The following is a 20,514-nucleotide window of genomic DNA, read 5'->3' as shown; positions in this document are numbered from 1 at the left end:
TGTACTCTGGGTGTCTTAACATAATGTTCGGCCCTTTGTCAGCACATAACCTATTGTTCTGTTAAGTGGTTTTCCATGTCACCCCCATTTCCTTAAGCTATTGTAGAGCCTTTTATACCAAATTAAGTAATTAGTTATGTACTGCCACCCTTTTCTGGTACACTTTTCGAATTTCAAATGCTTTTGAACGCTATTTCTGGGGCATTCTTCTTTGTCACCCTCCCACTTAAACTATTGTACTGCATTTTACATAGAAATTATGCAAATTAACCTAGTGTTCTGCACTTAACCTGCTGTTCTGCTCCATGTCACTCACTCACGCACACCTTCCCCTTAACTATCGTACTGCTAACATCACATTGATATAAAAAATTTATGCACGTTAATTAAATCGATGTTCTTCACATGTATGGGTAGTTTTTTTTTAATTCACAGCATCCTATTGGTTGGTGATATCGATGGAATATAGTTTAAACAAAAGATCGCTAGTAAAAAACACATCCTGCTGTCCCCTGTCCACTGGACTGCACAGGACGCTACTGCACATATTCACGTGAGTCAGGGTGCACTGGAGTCCCCATGAAGTAACGACATGGCCATCAGCTGCTGAACCACGCACAGGTGTCAGTCCAGGCCCCCGCAAGGATGAGGCAGCAGCATCTCTTTCATACTTGACACCCAAGCAATTCCTGTCGAATTACGTGTTCACCTAGGCACCACTGCTGGCGCAATGACGCGGAGCTGCAGGTCCAGCGCTATAGAACTCTATTCCATTGCTTCACAGAATATCACAGGCTGCTTTCACTTTCTCGCAGTCCTAACGGGACATTCGAGCTGTGTCTAGCTGTGCTTACCTGCCCAGCGTGCCTGACACATTGCTGTGTAGTGTGCGCGTGTAGCTACACACCATCGCAAGTGCATCTGAAGAAATTTGCTGTGTAAAATAAGAACCAAGTCGACCTCTCGGAAATTGTATAGTGCCCCAGAAATAGTTAACGCACACTTTTGTAGGAGCTTTTGTGATGTCTCAGCTTGTCTACATGGAAATTCCTGCCCTAACAGAACCTGTTTACGAAAATAACACAGAATAATGTCTTCCTCGCAGTCCTAATATAGCATCTCGTGCGTCCCATGTTACCCCTCCTGCTTTCAACATACACAAAAGTTCTCACCGCTATGTAGAGACTCCTATATCCGAGCACAAAGGACGTCTTGTGAATGAATGGAGCATTATGATTGGCTGTTATCGAATTTACCCCCTGGATTACTGATGCACCGTTCCCCTTTATTTTTCTTTCTTAGGATGAGACTTTCAGCGGCAAAAAACTATTTTACACAGATCACCATATTGCACCGACAATTAAATCTTGCAAAGTGCCCTACATATCGTCAAATACATGGTGGACACAATGGGTGGCGGTACTGCCTCAAATTGTTTAAATAAAGTCTGTCTGCAAAATAAACACAGCACAGGCTCAGTCCTTTTCCCACCAATTTCTAGGAGAAGGTGGTGGTCGGATTACTTAGGTTAGTGGAGGTAGCCCAAGTGACCTTTTGCCGGCTGTTCTTAGGTTAGTGGATGTAGCCATAGTGTATTTCAGTGTCCTGCTGGAATTTGAACTTCCGCCATTTTCTGGAGGAGGTGGAGGATGGGGGTTAGTTTTAATTAAATAGTTAATTAAATTGATATCAAAAGTGTACCTGTAACAGCGAGAGGGAGAGGGTGGGTTGGAGGTTTCCTGGGGGGGGGGGGGGAGGGGGGGGAGTGGACAATAGGTTAAGCACCTGTCAATCAAAGGAGAACAGTAGGTTAAGTACCTGTCAATGAAATTGATAAGAGTGAGAGGGGCTATTCCAGTAACTCAGACATGAAAGTGTACCAGTAGCAGCGAGATGGCGGGCGTTTCCTGAGGATGGAGGGGAGTGGGAGAGGGCATGGGAACAATATGTTAAGTGCCTGTCAATCAAAAGGAAGGATCCTTTTGGCAGAATAATAGGTTATTTACCTGTCAATCTAAGGAGAACAATAGATTTGCCCCTGAGTGCATTCCTGCCCCTGATGTAGGGAACTCACACTAACAAACTGGGTTCATACAAACTTTGCCCTACTACTGCTGTCACCACTGTCATCGCCATTTATGTCACCATCATGTCCTCTCCTCCTGTCTCTGACTGCTGGTTAGCCCTGTTTTAGTTTTCACTCCCTACATTGGTGACACCTGTCGCCAGTGGGCCTCCACACAGTCCACCATAGACAACCCCACCACCAAAATCATTTGCACCTCTCTTTCACCTGCACTCACCACTCCATCCTGGAGTGCCTCCTCCAGAATTCCCCCTGTGCTCCACCTTTCCACCTCACAGTCTCCTCCCCTTCCATCTCCTCTGCTGCTCTATATCCCCACCTATATACTGCTCCTGTTCCTGCACTGGCTCTTGGTCATCCTCCTCCCACTCCTGCTCATGCTTATGTTCCTGCTCCCACTGCCATCACCTGTTGGGACTGCTTTCCTCCACTCCTCACACATTCCACTACGCTCACTCCTGTTTCTCCCCACCTATGTCATTGCCTGCCACACCACAGTTGCCAACATGGAACACACACCTTCACTTCCAAATGCCTCTGCCTAACATGAGGGCCTGCCACTTCTCACCTCCCACTTCCCTCCTCCCAGGCCACTCCTGCCAAAAAAACCAAAGTGTGCAACTGCTGTTCTCATCTGCACCACTGCCACCAAGAAACCACTGCCCATCCCTCTCCTTTCTGATCCCCCCCATGGACACAACTCCTCCTCCCACATCCCTAGCCCCCACTCTGCACATATCCATCCTTTCCAACCCCGATCGCAGATTCCTTGAAGCCAACACCCTGACACAAGAAATATGCAAGTATGTCCCTATTGTCCCCACTGCTCAGCTTACCCCTGCAGAGAGCATCCTTATCAAATCCCCCTCTCTCTAATTCCACACTGATCTACTCCAGAAACTTACCCATGTCACCTTTGGCCCCAAGATGTCTGTCACACCCTTTCTTTCCACCTCCTCTCCCTATCAGCCCCAATCCCCTCTTCATCCTCCAATCATCACCTCCATGACTACAAGGTTCAGCACTGTAGTCACAGAGGCAGAGGTGTTGGTGGAATTGAATGTCCATCCCGCCCTAGAAATTCGCTCAGCCCGACAAATCTATGACGACTCTGGCCCTACCTTCCTGATGTGTGTATCTACCAAGTCTGCCTCCTCTACTGATCTCCTCCTCACTAAGGGGCCCTGATTTTTCATCTTCACCACCCAATTGACCTGTGTCATTCTCCTCCTTAATTCTGCCACTGCGAATGACGCCTCCTATACAATGATCACCTCACCCGAAACTGCAAAAACTGCTACACCTGCCCCCCACTGTAAGGCCTCCCACTTCCTAAAACAATGTCCTAACATCGCTTCTTCTCCTTCCTGCAACATCTACAATGTATCCCATCCCACCTACTTCTACAAATGTGAGGCCAAACCCTGTCCCACAAATCCTAAGCTTACCATCCCCATTCAGCCCATCAATCAGTCCTCCCACCCTTACAGTTCCCTCTGCCCATACTCCTCAGCAGAAGATATCATCTGTTTCCTCACCATCATTATCCAGAACATACACCCCTTCCAATGCCCCTCAGGCAGATCTCCTTTGCCACCTGCTCCATCTTTCATTGGAACACCTACGTCACCTACTCCCACAACCTGGCTCAACTCACCTTTACCAGCCTTGACACCCTCATTTAAGCCTCTCTCCTCCTCCCTCCACTCCCTTTCCCCCTCCCAACCATGGGGTACCAACAGTATTGCCTCCTCTACCAAAACCTCCTCTTCTTCCCTGCCAACAAATTTCTCTTCATCGATCGCCTGTCCTAGCGCCAAGTCAACTTCTTTGTCCTTAATATAACCTTCTTACAACCTCAAAATGTTATCCACATCTCCCCCTATCTTCCTCGCTGCATGACATGCCCCTTTCCCTAGCGTGATGTGGGGTCACTAATGGTCACTTCAAGCATATCCCTGTCTGGTCACAGCCCCTTCTTAAGGACCCAACTGAACACCTCAACCTCAGCATCTTTTTTCCCTCCCTCAATGTCACCTGTGCCACAGTCTATGTCTGTCCAGTAGTTCCTTTCCCCTACAACTTCATCTCCCATGTTGACTGCACCTTACCCATGTATGTGATTGCTGCAGACCTCAACATCCACCACTGCTACTCTGCCAACCTTCAGCAGTGGCATCAGTTCCTCGCCACTCTCCAAGGCAATCTTGTTTCCTGCTATGGCACACCCATCCCAAAACTGACTACACCCCAATGTCATCCTCACTTCCCCAAACCTCCTCACTGCATTGACATGCCCCACCCCTAGTGTGATGTGGGGTCACTACTGGCCACTGAGCTGACTGGGGTGTCTACTGCAATCCCATTTCCACTCAGACTGACAGCCACCAACTTACCTTCCAACATGCCACTGACATCACCCATGCCTCATCCTTTCTCCAGAAGACCATCAGTGACACTGTGGAGGCTCATCTTCCCACCAAAATTATACATCCTCACCAATTTACTCTTCCTCCACAGGCTGTCCTTCTTTCCTACGATTCCCACAGACTCTACTACTCCTTTCCCTGCACCCATGAATGGGATACACTTCTCTGACGGCAATTACAACAACACCTATGCAACCTCTTAACAACAAAGAAACGCTGGAACTGGTGCCAGACATGTACATGAATCAGAGCCACCCTCCCTGTCAACTCCTCAAAGTTCTGGCTTGCTTTCCACTGCATTACTGGTAGCCATCCTGCTCCCTACTCCATGTCAACAGCTCCTTCCCTTACAACCTCAGTAAGGCTAACAATTTTGCTTCCCACCTCTCTGGAGTGTTCTCCATTCCTGATGATCCCAACTTTGATTACTCCCTCTTCCCCACCGTCCTTGGATGCACTGATACCTCCATCCCTCCACTCGCCTCCAATTTCCAGTACTTGGATAAGTTACCCCCCTCATGCATAAACATTCCCATTACAACACACTCTAAATGCACACCAGTCCTGGTCATGACAGTCTCACCTCAATGAATCCCTCCCCCTTCCTTCCTGGCTGTCTTGGCCACCTTGTATAATGTCATCCTCTCCACCAACTTTTACCCCACCCTAAGGAAGACTTCCCACATCCTCTTGTTCCTTAAACCCAACAATCCCACTCCTCTGACACCTCTTCCTATCATCCCATCTGCCTCATCTCCATGTTCAGTAAGGTTTTCGAGTCCATCTTCTCCCAATTTATTTGTCACCACATGAACCAGCACCACCTCCTTCCCCTTACCCAGTGTGGCTTTCGGCCCTCTGTCTCAATTGACGACCAGCTGCTTAACCTTACTACTCTTCTTACCCTCCAACTGAATTCCCATTGTTCCACTATCTTTGTTTCCCTCAATCTTCAGAACACCTATGACCATGTATGGCATCCTGGGCTCCTCTCTAAACTTCAGTCCTAGGCCCTTCCTATCAATTTCGTTTTTCTTGTTGCTTCCTTCCTCTCCCATCGTCCTTTGTATGTCATATCCACAATACCAACTCCTATATGTTTTATAGTACCAAGGATGTCCCCCAAGGCTCTCTCCTTTCACCTCTCCTCTATCTCCTGTATACTGCAGATATGCCCAAACTTTCCCTGCCTGTTCACCTCCTCCATTTTGCTGTTGACACTGTCTTCCTGGCCCTCTGTCCTACCCTCTCACAGTCCCAACACACTCTTCAAACCCACCTCAACCAGTTCACCACTTGGTACAACCAGTGCCTCCTTTTCATGAACCCTTCCAAGACCCTGGCAATCATCATAGAACATACCACCCCTTCCTTCTGGCTCCACGATTTTTACCTTACCACGGTCATCCTATCCATGGCACTCCTACCGTGAAATAATTTGGCCTCACCCTCAACCGTCTCCTCACCTGGACTCCCTATCTCCCTACAGTAAAACAGAAAGCCCACAGTAGACCCTGTCTCATGAAACTCCTCTCCAGTCGGACATTTCGGACATGTGGACTGCATTCTTACACCATTTTTCACATCTACAGGTCCTTGATCTGTCCCGTCCTTTACTATGCCAGCATCACCTAGATTTCCACGCCACCTAGATTCTATAATGCTCTACAAATCCTCAAACACCATGCACTCTGCCTTGCTTTCTGTACCTGCTTCCAGTCTCCCACAAGGGTCCTGTATGACCTCATCCCCTTTTGGCATCATCTCCTTTCCCTCAGATACATCCAAACCCCTCATCCCCTGGTGTTTCCTATCCTCTCTACCCCAACCTGTTTGCACATCTTTACTGTTTTCCCCCATCCTCTCTTCATCTCCACACCCTCCACCTCCTTTACCAAAGCACTTCCAGCCCTTACCACACCCAGATGATGAACTTCGCTCTGACATCTACCCCTCCTACCAATACTAACCCCTCATTTTCCCCTTCCCTTAGGCTTGTTTCCTCCATCCTTTGCTTCAGTATTGGGGCAAGGGTGCCACCGCCCCAAAGTACCGTTATCCAAGATGGCGACGACGATGTCATCCAAATGGCGGCCATGAAGTCATCCAAGATGGCGGCTTTTGATGGGAAGTTCGAATTTGGTGGGAAGATAGGTCAATTTGGCTACCTCCACTAACCCCCCGCCCTCCCCCAGAAAAATGGCGCGAAGTTCAAATTCCAAAAGGATAAAGCATCACACCTCTACTAACCTAAGAAAATCGCAGGAAGATAGGTCACTTGGTCCACCACCACTAACCTAAGTCACCCGACTGCCACCTCTTCCTAGGAACTGGCACCAAGTTTTAATTTTGGTGGTAAAGAAAGGTCAATTCACATATCTCTACTAAGCTAAGAAAATGCCTGGAAAGAAAGGTTACCTCCACTAACCTAAGTCACCCAACTGCCACCTCCTCCTAGGGATTCGTGGGAAAAGGACTCTACCAGTGCTGGACATAAGTCTTTATTTAAACAATTTCATGCTGTACAGCCATCCAGTGTGTTTGCCACAAGGTCCAGACTCCAACTGACATAGTAGACAGTACTGCAGCCAGAGGGCACTCTCATGCATGACATAATCCAAGATGGCTACGGAGAATGGTGACAGACAGTGTCTCCACCAAGAGATCTCCAGTCCGAATGACCTAGTACACGGTACTGCCACCAGAGGGTGTTGTCATCCATGATGTAATCCAAGATGGCGGTGGAAAATGGCGGCAGACTGTGGCACCAAGAGATCTAGAGTCTAACTGACCTAGTACACGGTGCTGCCACAAGAGGGCGCTGTCGTCTGTTCTGTGACATAACCCAAGATGGCAGTCTGGGGTGGGGGAAAATGGTGGGAAAAGGACTTTGCCTTTACTGGACATGAGTCTTTATTTTGCAGGTAGTCTCTCCATCATGAGATCTAGAGTCCAACTGACCTAACACACAGTACTGCTACTAGAGGGTACTGTCAACTCTCCTGTGATGTAATCCAAGATGGTGGTCTGGAGGGGGAAAATGGCATGAAAATGACTCAGCCTGTGCTGGGCTGCTGGGGGCAGTTAGGAAGGAGTGTACTCTATTTATTTTGGAACAATTTATTTAGGGATGGAGTATATTTATCACACTGATACAGAACATACACTCTGACATGCTTGGGGTCACGCCACACAGCCCACAGACCTGTAAATTACTCCTAAATAACGCTCTGCAGGCACGCAAACAGCTCCTAAATTACCGAAATAATTTCAGTACAGACATGCAACTCCTCCTAAATATTGCAGTACACATATGTGCAGACACGAAATCAACTAGTAAACTATCCAAATAAAGCATAGCACAGCCCACAGACTCGCTCGCAAAATAATGGAACAGACACCCAAACAACGTACACAGACACCACCCACTGCCCCCTGTCCACTAGACCGCACAGGAAGATAACAACAGCCCCTCAAAGTGACGCAGCCGTCAGCTGTCAAACCACACACAGGTGCCCATTCGAGTTCCGCATGCATGAGGCGGCGACTTCCCTTTCATACTTGGTACCTGAAAAATTCCTCTCGAAATACATGTTCACCTATGCATCGTTGCTAATGTGACCAAACTGGAGCGAAGATTTATTTACAGAGCGCAGACACTCCAAGCTGGGACGAGTGTGCATGGGTTTGCCACTACCCTCCCTTTACCTGTGGTCTGGCGAAGATGCTGCAGAAATCCGTACCAGAATAGCACAAGCTGCTTTCACCCTAGCGATTCTAATGGATCATGCATGACGTGTGGCTGACGCATCGCCGCACATAGCTACTTACCATCGCAAGTGCTTTTAGCAATGTCCTCAATGTTATACTGAAGCCACATGGCTATCTAAAATAATAACAAAGTCGAACTCTAGCAAAATTGCATAGTGTCCCAGAAATACTTAACGTGCACTTTTGTAGGAGTTTTCGTGATGTCTCAGATTGTGTGCACGGAAATTCTTGTACTAACAGAATCTGTTTACAAAAATAGCGCAGAATAACATCGAATGCACTCTTCCCAGCAGTCCTAACTGGATACCCCATCCATCACTTGTTACCCTTCCTGCTTTCAACAAACACAAACGTTCGCACCACTATGTGCAGACTCCTATATCCCAGCACAACGGATGTCTTGTGAATGAACTGAGCATTATGATTGGCTCTTATCGAATTTACCCTCTGAATTACTGATGCCGCCAGTATCGAAGCACCATCCACCTTTTCTTTCTTTCTGCAGACGAGACTTTCAGCGGTAAAATTATTTTGCACAGATCGCTAAATTTAACATAGGCTTTTGTAATAAGTGAAGAGTTTATAGATACTGTTAATATTTTTGAAGCTAATGAAAACTAAGTGATTTTACAACAATGGAAAACATTTGAAACTTTGTAATTAATGAAAACACTAATAATTTTGTAATGAAAGAGAAAATATAGAACTTTTTTTGTAACAAGTGAAAACTTTAGGAAACTCTGCTGATTTGTTTTTGGGTCACTAGTCTTCTAAGTGGTTTCATGAGACCTATCACTACGTCATCTCGTGTGCCACCCTCTTCCACTACGTCATCTTGTGTGCCACACTCTTCATCTCAGAGTAGCACTCATACACAATGTCCTTAATTATTTGTTGTGTATGTTACAATCTCTGACTACCACTGCAGTTTTTACCCTCTACAGCTGCCTCTAGTACGGTGGATGTTATTCCCCGACATTTTAACAGGTGTTTTATCATCCTGCCGCTGTCAGTGTCTTCAGTTTATTCTTTTCGTCTTCTATTCTGTGTCGAATCTCCTCATTTCTTGTCAGTCCATATAACTTTAAACATCCGTCTATAGCAGCGCATACCAAATGCTTCGATTCTCTTCTTTTTCGGTTTCTGTTCTTCGAAACAATTTTATGCCCCAGATGCATATCCTCAGAAATTTCTTCCTCATGTTAAGGCCAATGTTTAGTACTAGTAGACTTCTCTTGAGCAGGAATGCTCTCTTTAATTGACCTAGTTTGCTTTTTATTTCATCCTTACTTCGTCCGTCACACATTATTTTGCTTCCAAGGTAGCGAAACACCTTCACTTTGTCTACTTCATGACTCCCCGTTCTACTGGGGACACAGATTTCGTTTCTGCTACTCCTCATTATTTTCGCCTTTCTTTAGTTTACTCTCAGTCCATAGTCTGTTTTCAGTATTTTGTTTATTCCATTCGGTATGTCTAGTAACACATTCTCGTTTTCAGTGAGGATAGTAGTGCTATCAACGAATGTTATAGTTGATATTTTCCCTCAATGAATTACTAAACCTAAGTTTTATTTCCGTCATGACTTCTCCGATGTAGAGATTGAACAGTAGAGGAGAAAGACTACATCTCTGTCTCGCAATCTTTTTAATCCGAGCCCTGCATTCCTGGTCTTTTATTATCATCATTCCTCTTGGTTTGTGTACATATTGCGTAGCATCTGTCTTGGCCTATAGCTTACTCCCATTTTTATCAGAATTTCGAACAATTAGATACCCTAGTCAACATAGAGAGATAAGTGATTTGCTTGGTTGTTTCTGTTGGAGGTAAAATTCATACTTGTTGTACCTAATCTCGACCGTTCTTATAGTCAGTCACAAATATGATACGTGACTTTTTTCGCGGAAAACAATACACATCCATGTTCAGAAGCCTATCAGCCTCAAAACGTAATATTTTCTCGAGCTTCAAGCTGTGACAGATGGCTACAATATCAAGAAATGAAAGTTTGCGTCGTTAGAAAATCCTTCCGAGAAAAAGGTTGTAGTTATCGTCAGATTTCACAGACCAGTTCCTGTAATTCATACCCCAGTACACTTCCACTCGCATCAGATCCTGCTACTAGTTATGATTCACCCCGTATATGCAAATCGCTCTTGGACACCTGCAGCGCCCCTCTTAACTTGGACGCTCTAGCGGCATCTCGTGTCACGTGGGCCTTGAGCCTGTCGCGAACTCACTAGCACAGCCTGGGATCAGGCCATTGCGAAGCTGAAGCGGGCCCGGGTGCGACTACCTGGTGTCGTGGACGGCAAAATGAGGCGATGCAGGGCCGGATTTACAGATGAAGCCGACTTAGATTAGAGACTATTCAGCAACCTTGCACAGTGGACCGGATTATCCACTGTAAGAAACGAAAGAAGTGTATCTTAAGATGAAAACATGAATATAAAAATCAAACTACACTCCTGGAAATTGAAATAAGAACACCGTGAATTCATTGTCCCAGGAAGGGGAAACTTTATTGACACATTCCTGGGGTCAGATACATCACATGATCACACTGACAGAACCACAGGCACATAGACACAGGCAACAGAGCATGCACAATGTCGGCACTAGTACAGTGTATATCCACCTTTCGCAGCAATGCAGGCTGCTATTCTCCCATAGAGACGATCGTAGAGATGCTGGATGTAGTCCTGTGGAACGGCTTGCCATGCCATTTCCACCGGGCGCCTCAGTTGGACCAGCGTTCGTGCTGGACGTGCAGACCGCATGAGACGACGCTTCATCCAGTCCCAAACATGCTCAATCGGGGACAGATCCGGAGATCTTGCTGGCCAGGGTAGTTGACTTACACCTTCTAGAGCACGTTGGGTGGCACGGGATACATGCGGACGTGCATTGTCCTGTTGGAACAGCAAGTTCTCTTGCCGTTCTAGGAATGGTAGAACGATGGGTTCGATGACGGTTTGGATGTACCGTGCACTATTCAGTGTCCCCTCGACGATCACCAGTGGTGTACGGCCAGTGTAGGAGATCGCTCCCCACACCATGATGCCGGGTGTTGGCCCTGTGTGCCTCGGTCGTATGCAGTCCTGATTGTGGCGCTCACCTGCACGGCGCCAAACACGCATACGACCATCATTGGCACCAAGGCAGAAGCGACTCTCATCGCTGAAGACGACACGTCTCCATTCGTCCCTCCATTCACGCCTGTCGCGACACCACTGGAGGCGGGCTGCACGATGTTGGGGCGTGAGCGGAAGACGGCCTAACGGTGTGCGGGACCGTAGCCCAGCTTCATGGAGACGGTTGCGAATGGTCCTCGCCGATACCCCAGGAGCAACAGTGTCCCTAATTTGCTGGGAAGTGGCGGTGCGGTCCCCTACGGCACTGCGTAGGATCCTACGGTCTTGGCGTGCATCCGTGCGTCGCTGCGGTCCGGTCCCAGGTCGACGGGCACGTGCACCTTCCGCCGACCACTGGCGACAACATCGATGTACTGTGGAGACCTCACTGCCCCACGTGTTGAGCAATTCGGCGGTACGTCCACCCGGCCTCCCGCATGCCCACTATACGCCCTCGCTCAAAGTCCGTCAACTGCACATACGGTTCACGTCCACGGTGTCGCGGCATGCTACCAGTGTTAAAGACTGCGATGGAGCTCCGTATGCCACGGCAAACTGGCTGACACTGACGGCGGCGGTGCACAAATGCTGCGCAGCTAGCGCCATTCGACGGCCAACACCGCGGTTCCTGGTGTGTCCGCTGTGCCGTGCGTGTGATCATTGCTTGTACAGCCCTCTCGCAGTGTCCGGAGCAAGTATGGTGGGTCTGACACACCGGTGTCAATGTGTTCTTTTTTCCATTTCCAAGAGTGTATAAATAATAGCTCACACACGTACACCAGCTGATGCAAAACACAAATATACAACAGTTGAGGGGCGAAGACATTAACACTCTCCCTTTAAATGAGCTGAGCAATGAACAAAACGATTCACAACCGATAGTGCTGCTGGTTGCTGGTGTGCCTACCTCCTTTTCCTTTTGTAATTACATGCAGCTTGTTATGAATCTTTTTCCATACCCAACTAAGCCGTGCACGGCTCGTGTTCATACCATTTATGGTTTGTCATCTTCTATTACGTTACTGCCGCCTCGTTTTCTTATTCCACTTACTGGCATCACTAACTTCCTGCCTTACGTGCCCGTGAGCGGCAGCAGCAGCGCGTATCGATAAGTGCACTGTCGTACCACTTCTGGAGCGACCGATAGTATTTCCGGGTCGTCGTGTGTCTGGCAGTGAGTTGAAGACGGACCAGCAGTGCAGTCGGGACGCAGCAGCAGTGAAGTCGGGGACGGAGCGCCGGTGAGGCGCCGACAGCCAGTGCTCGCCGACCGCTGGTGACACACATGAACTGTCCGACGGAGGGAGATTGGAGCGGGACCACCGTTGGTTGGTCGTTCGGTTGGTCGTCTCATCGGCCGACGTATATTCGATCCTTTCACCGCTTATGGGCCTCGGCAGTCGGTCGGTTGGCGTGGAGCAGCAAGGAAGTCTCCGTGGCGTGTACTCTGGCCGAGGCCGCTGGCGGTGTGCATGCGCTGTTTGGCGTGTGAGGTGCTGCTTGCAGGTGCTACGAAGTTCGTCACCGACCGATCTTGGACCTGAAAGTTGAGTCCTCGCATAATCTACTATCGAGCCTCAACTGTTTACATTTCTTCGTTTGATCCTGGTTGTCACTTTTGGGACATTCCCGCGAGCAACAACATCTGTGTATTCAAGTCGGCCAAGATTCCAGCCGTCTTCCTGTGGAGTTTAACTTAATTTATTCTCTGTTATTGAAGTTGACCAGCGGTATCTTCTGCCTTGTGGCCGTTGACGTTCCGGTTACCTGCCCTGGTCGTTGACGTAATTTTCGGCAGTGTATTTTCCTTGTTGTGTTGTTGCTGTCCAGCGCGGCGTGTAGTTCGACAGTTCAGGTGTTGTTGGTCGTTGTGGGCGCCAATATTCTGTGTCGTTGTATTGAAATCTTGTAGTCGTTTTGCTGGTTGCGTGGAGTGGAACTGATCTTGTTGATTGGTTGATTATCTGTCTGTCCGTTGGGTTGCCTCCAGATTAAGAAGTCGTTGAACATGCTGCCAGTCTCGCCTAAAGGGGTATTAGTGTCATAATTCCAGGCCGACCCTTGGAAACTTCTGAGCGCCGTTCCTTGTGTGTTACATAGTAATTTTCCTGTTTGGGTTTTAGTTATGTGATTGAAGTGTGGCCTTCAGTCGAGTATCAATATTTCTTAAAGTAATTATTCTTGTTTTGCCCTTAAGGCATGAGATTGTTATTCTTATAGGACCCTTCAGCAGAATTTTATACGAAATGTTTTAAGATATGACCTTCTGCCTTTTAAAATTGAAACTCTTCTTTCTAGGGCTTAAGCCGTTAAATTATTTGTTGATGTGCGGCCTTCAGCCGAGTTTTAATATCTCTTAAATTAATATCCTTGCCTTACCCTTAAGGCATAAGATTGTTATGCTTTTGTATGGGGCCTTCAGCCGAATTTTGCATGAAAGATAAGAACTTCTGCCTTTTGATTGAAACTCTTCTTATTGCTTAATATGCGGCCTCCAGCCAAGTTCCATTACAATTAAATTGCTAAGGCCTTCAGCCTGTTTAGATTGAAGATTTAGAAAATATTCTTGGGTGAAACCTCCAGAAGAACCTTGTACTTCAATTTCTTGCTTAGTCCTTGTGTCTTGGATTTTGAGTGTAGTCCTCAGCCAATTTAAAGTTAATCAAAGGAGGTCGATTAAAATTTCGAGTGTTTTGCATCCTTGTTGTAATATTGTGTGTTGATGAATAAAGTTTGTATGTCGAGTGCAACTAATAGCAACTTATTTTGGCCTCTTTCCACAACCTAATCCGCTCTGTCCTGTTAGCCCAGACATTTCACCAACCTATTTGTCAGTTCGGCTCTGCAGTGAAAAGTCAATAACTCTTGGTAACAACAGACCCAGTCAGGGTAGACTTGCTGCAGACAGGCAGTTTGGGTGGCGATATACAATGGGAAACAGGAGCAACAGCATGTCCGAAGGAACTTTGCGTTGTAATACGGAATAACACAGGCACTTCAATATCGTATTTATCCGCCGATACCGGACAAGCGACGTTCAGGTAATATGTCCCCCATGCATGGTAATGTACATAGTGGATGTACGAGTACAGTTGTAAACAGACGTGGAAGTTTGGGTTGGCCGCAAGTCATGCTCCGATAACCAAAAGGTAAGGCGACCGCTCGTGATAAGCGGGTAACCCGGGTTCGAGTACCGGACCGGCACAAATTTTCATTGTCGTCATTCTATTATACAGCTGATGGTTCTCCATATTCGGAATGCGAATAGGTTTCTTCCAACCGCTACCTAGGTGCCGCTATCGAAGTGGCCTAACTTGCCGTCAATATGTCAGACAGCTGAGCCGAGAACGAGACAAAGCGACGAGAACTTTGCGCCAGACCGATGTGCAGGTAAACCTGACACTAGCCCCCTCTCATGACTTCAGAGTGGTTCTGTACGACACAATGCAGCCACCAACTTTTAAATCTGTGGCAGTTGTCGGGAGAAATCAACAGATATGCATTTCGATCACCTCCGGAGGGTACAAAGTCGAGTTCTCTAATGCGTGTCTCTCTTGCTTTTGGATTTTAATATGATTAATCTCCATATGGTAGATGCAATACCTTCAGGCAGGATGATTCCGGCGAAAACTTTTGCTACCGACTGTCCCTCAGGTGACTCACTTACGTTGTAGCATGGAGGCTCGGGACTGTGGTTATTCGGCAAATACGCCGCACCACAAACTCTGTGATATATTACCCACTCACTTTACTTTTGGTTAGGTTCACTACATAACAAGCCAAATTAAATCAAGAGGCATAATAGCTGTGCATATTAAACCCTAGGACTAAATAAATACACTCATGCTCATAAACTAAGAATAATTGCAGAATGTGGTGCCACACAACGTGGCACTACACATAACTGGCGCTAATAGCATAGGCACATAGGGAACACACACACGACACGGATCTGTAAATACACGGTATGGTGATAACTTGAGAAAACCGTCCCGAAACACATGTGCTGCCAAACGCCACTGTTTCCTGCGCATGGACCCCGACATCAATATGGGGTATGATCATCACGCACACGTACACAGGCCGCACAACGGGTTGGCATACTCTGGATCAGGTGGTCGAGCAGCTGCTGGGGTACAGCCTGCAATTTTGCACCAGTGCCTATCGGAGCTCCTGATGTGTCTTAGGGGTTTGAAGAAGTGCAGCGATACGTCGACCGAGAGTATGCCAGACGTGCTCGATGGGGTTTAGGTCTGGAGAATAGGCAGGCCACTCCATTCGCCTGATATCTTCTGTTTCAATGTACTCCTCCACGACGGCAGCTCGATTGTGCCGTGCATTATCATCCATCAGGAGGAAGGTGGGACCCACTGCACCCCTGAAAAGGCGGACATACTGGTGCAAAATGACGTCCTGATACACCTGACCTGTTACAGTTCCTCTGTCAAAGACATGCAAGGCTGTAAGTGCACCAATCATAATCCCACCCCACACCATCAAACCACGACGTCCATACATGTCCCTTTCAAGGACATTAAGGGGTTGATACCTAGTCCCTAGTTCACGCTAGATGAAAACCCGGCGAGAATCACTGTTCAGACTATACCTGGACACGTCTGTGAACATAACCTGGGACCACTGTTCCAATGACCATGTACTGTGTTCTCGACATCAGGCTTTACGGGCTCTCCAGTGACCAGGGGTCAGTGGAATGCACCTTGCAAGTCTCTGGGCGAATAAACCGTGTCTGTTCAGTCGTCTGTAGACTGTATGTCTGGAGACATCTGTTCCTGTGGCTGCAGGAAGGTCCCGAGCAAGACAACCTGCAGTACTCCGTGGCCGTCTGTGGCCACTGATGGTGAGATATCGGTCTTCTTGTGGTGTTGTACACTGTGGACGTCCCGTACTGTAGCGTCTGGACACGTTTTCTGTCTGCTGGAATCGTTGCCATAATCTTGAGATCACACTTTGTGGCACACGGAGGGCCCATGCAACGACCTGCTATGTTTGACCAGCCTCCAGTCGCCCTACTATTCTACCCCTCATAACATCATCAATATGTGTTTTTTGATCCATTTTCAACACACATTCACCATTACCACCTCTGAAAACGTCTTCACACTTACTCACTGCCCCGTACTCTGACATGCACCAACACACCTCTTCTTATGTGGACTGCTCCAGCGCCACCGTGCGACGACCACAGGTCAAATGCACCGCATGGTCATACCCCGAGGTGATTTAAACCCGCAAACCGCCTACCAGGGGGTTGTTTCACCATGTATCGGCATTATCTTTAATTTATGCGCATGAGTGTAGTACACTGTCCAGCCAGTCACATTATTGTGATCAGCTGTCAAAAGCCCGAATAATCACCTTTTGCAACGCTGACCGCTACGAGACTTGCGAAAGACAGTCAGTAAAGTTATGGGAGGTACCGACAGGGATGTGAAGCCATCCTGACTCCAGTGCCGCGACCCTCTGCGCTAGAATCCATGCCACGAACAGCGTGATCGAGCTGGTCCCACAGATTCTGGACTGGCTTTAACTCTGGAAAGTTTGGTGACCAAGGAAGTGCAGTAAACACGCAAGTACACCAAGAGCTCTAAGACACATTGCATTATCCTGCTGGTAGATGCCATCATGTTGAGGTAGAAACAAACTCAATTTAGGGGTGGACATGCTCATAAAGAAAAGATGCATACTGATTGTTGATCCGTTGTTCCTTCCAGGACGACGAGATCACCCAGGGAATGCCACCAAAAACATTCCTCACACCTTAACGCTCCCTCCTCGAGCTGTACACGCCAACGGCCGTCCGTCCAATGGAGCATAAAATGTGGTTCATCTGAAGAGGCCGCCTGCTGCAACTCAGTGGACATCCAGTTTGGTACTGTGGAAATTCCAGTCTTCATCGCCGATGAAAAGCAGTCAGCGTGAGTACATGAGCCAGGTGCCTACTGCTGAGGCTCATATGTGACAATATTCGTTGAACGGTCGTTAGGGAGACATTATTAACAGCCCCTTGATTAATCTGGGCGGTCAGTTGCTCAACAGTTGCAGTATATTCGCTTGTACGCATCTCTGCAACCGTCGTTCGCCGATATCATGTATAGCCCGTGGTACACCACAGCTGCCTCGGCACCAGTTTTGGACACCGCCATTTTGAGGTGCACGGTGTACTCTGACCATGGCGGCATGCGAACAGTTTACAAATTTAGCCATTTAGAAAATGCTAACACCCTTGGCCCGAAAACCAAAGATGATGCCCTTTTGGACGTCAGATAAATTGCTTCATTTCCGCATTAAGACAACGACTGCGCCGGCCGCTGTGGCCGAACGGTTCTAGGCGCTTCAATCCTGAACCGCGCGACTGCTACGGTCGCAGGTTCGAATCTTGCCTCGGGCATGGATGTGTGTGATGTCCTTAGGTTAGTTAGATTTAAGTAGTTCTAAGTTCTAGGGGACTGATGAAATGGTTCAAATGGCTCTGAGCACTGTGGGACTAAACATCTGTGGTCATCAGTCCGCTAGAACTTAGAACTACTTAATCCTAACTAACCTAAGGACATCACACACATCCATGCCCGAGGCAGGATTCGAACCTGCGACCATAGCAGTGGCGCGGTTCCAGACTGAAGTGCCTAGAACCGCATGGCCACACCGGCCGGCAGGACTGATGTCCTCAGATGTTAAGTCCCATAGTGCTCAGAGCCATTTGAACAATTTTTGACAACGACTGCACTGCTCTCCGCGTCCTCACGACAAGCCTAATATATTCCACATTGTTAGTGGTACCACCTGCCTGAAGGGAGTGGTTATTGCACGTTGTCATCGAACATAGGCGGTGGTTACATTAATGCGACTAGACACTGTAGTTAAGATTAGTATGAGAAATAACTCACTCCTCTGATACACAAGCAGACGTTAATGTAGCCGGTTCTAGATTTCCATTCACGTTTACGAAATTAGGACGCAGTCATTAGTTGCTTCGTTCTTGCGTTACACTTCTTCACGGATTCCAACTAAGCTTCTTGCTTTAGATGCCTAATTCTTACAAAATATTCTTGTTCTTACACACACACAGCACTAACTGTCACGAATCTCGGGGAATTTTTGTTTCAAAATTGTGCACAGAAGTTCAGCGACTTTTTTGTTTGCATAATCTGTTTCCATAAATTCCAGCTACTTTGTATGTCCATGTCGGCATTAGAAAGGAAAAATCCCCACCAAATATAATCGATATCCAGTGTGCAATGCATGCTCCTACTTCATTCTTTGCTTCTGAAAACTCCAGTGAGTTATCAGTGGATTAGAATTGGAATGCAATGTATTTCACAGCCTCAACAAGAACATCCGAGATTACCAAGTCATTGCACACTGTTGCCATACCTCTTAACGAATTTTCTACGACGTTTAACGAATTTTCTACGACGTTCACCCATTCTGGCGATTCATCGACAATATTTACACAGAAGTCACTGGTAATGAACCTCGGGGAAACTCGGCAGCCGTAACCAAGCTGTTTGCATAGACTGTTTGAACATTGCCAATCCGGGGCTTCTGCCACCCTGCCTCCACCTCCACACCCTCCATATCCTATCCGAAAGTAGACGCCAGCCTGTTGACACAGAAATCCACCGTGACATCTACCTTTTCTACCAGCTATAGCTCTTGTACCCATAACCTCTTCTTAGATCAAGGATCCAGTACCTACCCAGCCTCCATACCCACCCTCTCTTCTTTCTGTTCCGGCCTCCATCTCACTTCCCAGCCCGAAATCACCCCTCAACTCCCAGACATGGCAACCCATTTGCCTGTAGGATCCCTCCATCCTTCCTTCTTTCCTTCCTTCCTTCGTACACCCAAAGAATTTAGTGAGAGCTGACCTTGAGGGACCTGCTGAACAAGTCTCGTCACTATCGCTATTTGAATTTTTTAGAAAATCGTCTACACATATAATTTTTTATTGTACAATGCCAGCTAAAAATTGTGAAGCATCCAGAGGACATGGTCAGACATCAGTATAACTTCGTACATGTACACACGTGTATCAGTACATATGTAAATGATCAGAGTTGCAGTTCTCTGTGGAAGGTAGAACGGCAGTACACTGCGTTAGTATCGCTCAAGTTTAGTGTTACCCGGCCTGGTAGAGTGTATAATGGGTGTGAACAGCGTCAGGTGTTGAATGATGTCTGTGAGGGTCGTGGAGATATCATGTGCTGCCAGGCAATTGTGTGAGACAGCATTATCAGCAACTGACACACTTTGAAAGGGACCTCATTGTGGGTCTCCATTTGGCTACTGGTAGAATAGTTCATTATCCAGATTTTTAGGGCTTCCAGATGTGGTAGCTGCCCGACGTTGAACTGACGGGGATTGTGAGGGCAGGCATATTCGTAGTCAAGGTTTAGGTCGACCACACTGATTTGTTCCCAAGCACATTGCAACCCTTCACGTGCGGACCTGTCATCCGAGAAGAAGTATCGGACTCCCTCCAACATTCTGTGTCACCCTGCACTATTCGTCGGAGACTAGGAGCAGCTGTACCATGGAATCACCACCCCATGCATAGACTTCTGTTAACTTCACAACATAAATTGCTACGTTTGCAGTTATCTGTTGCCCACACTGTGAAACATGAACTGGTGATGTGTTAAGTGATGAATTACGGTTCTACGCTATCCCAGATTACTATTCTTCCAATGTTACAAAGAGGCAGGTCGTCACAATGCAGGAACTGTGAGGTGTGATTTCCGGCCACGGCATATAGTGACTGATGGAGCTCTGACGGCACAGGGGTACCTCACGAACATCCTGCTTTCTCATGTGTTACCTTCCATGTGACAGTATTGTGGTTCCACCTTTGAACAGGACAGTGTTCATCCACACACGACAGGTGTCTCTAAGAATTGCCTGAGTGATACAGAAGTACTCCTGTGGCCAGTGAGATTAGCAGGCCAGTTCCTGATAGAACATGTGTGGGACCAGTGCAGACGTGTACTCCATCCCAGTGTCAGTATCTAGTAAATGCCTTCGTTTACTGCAACAGATGTGGGCTGGGATACAACGTCTTTGTGACACTCTACTG

The sequence above is a fragment of the Schistocerca serialis genome, chromosome 1, assembly GCF_023864345.2.
Source record: "Schistocerca serialis cubense isolate TAMUIC-IGC-003099 chromosome 1, iqSchSeri2.2, whole genome shotgun sequence".
Lineage (NCBI taxonomy): Eukaryota > Metazoa > Arthropoda > Insecta > Orthoptera > Acrididae > Schistocerca > Schistocerca serialis.
This window is presented reverse-complemented; position numbering follows the sequence as displayed.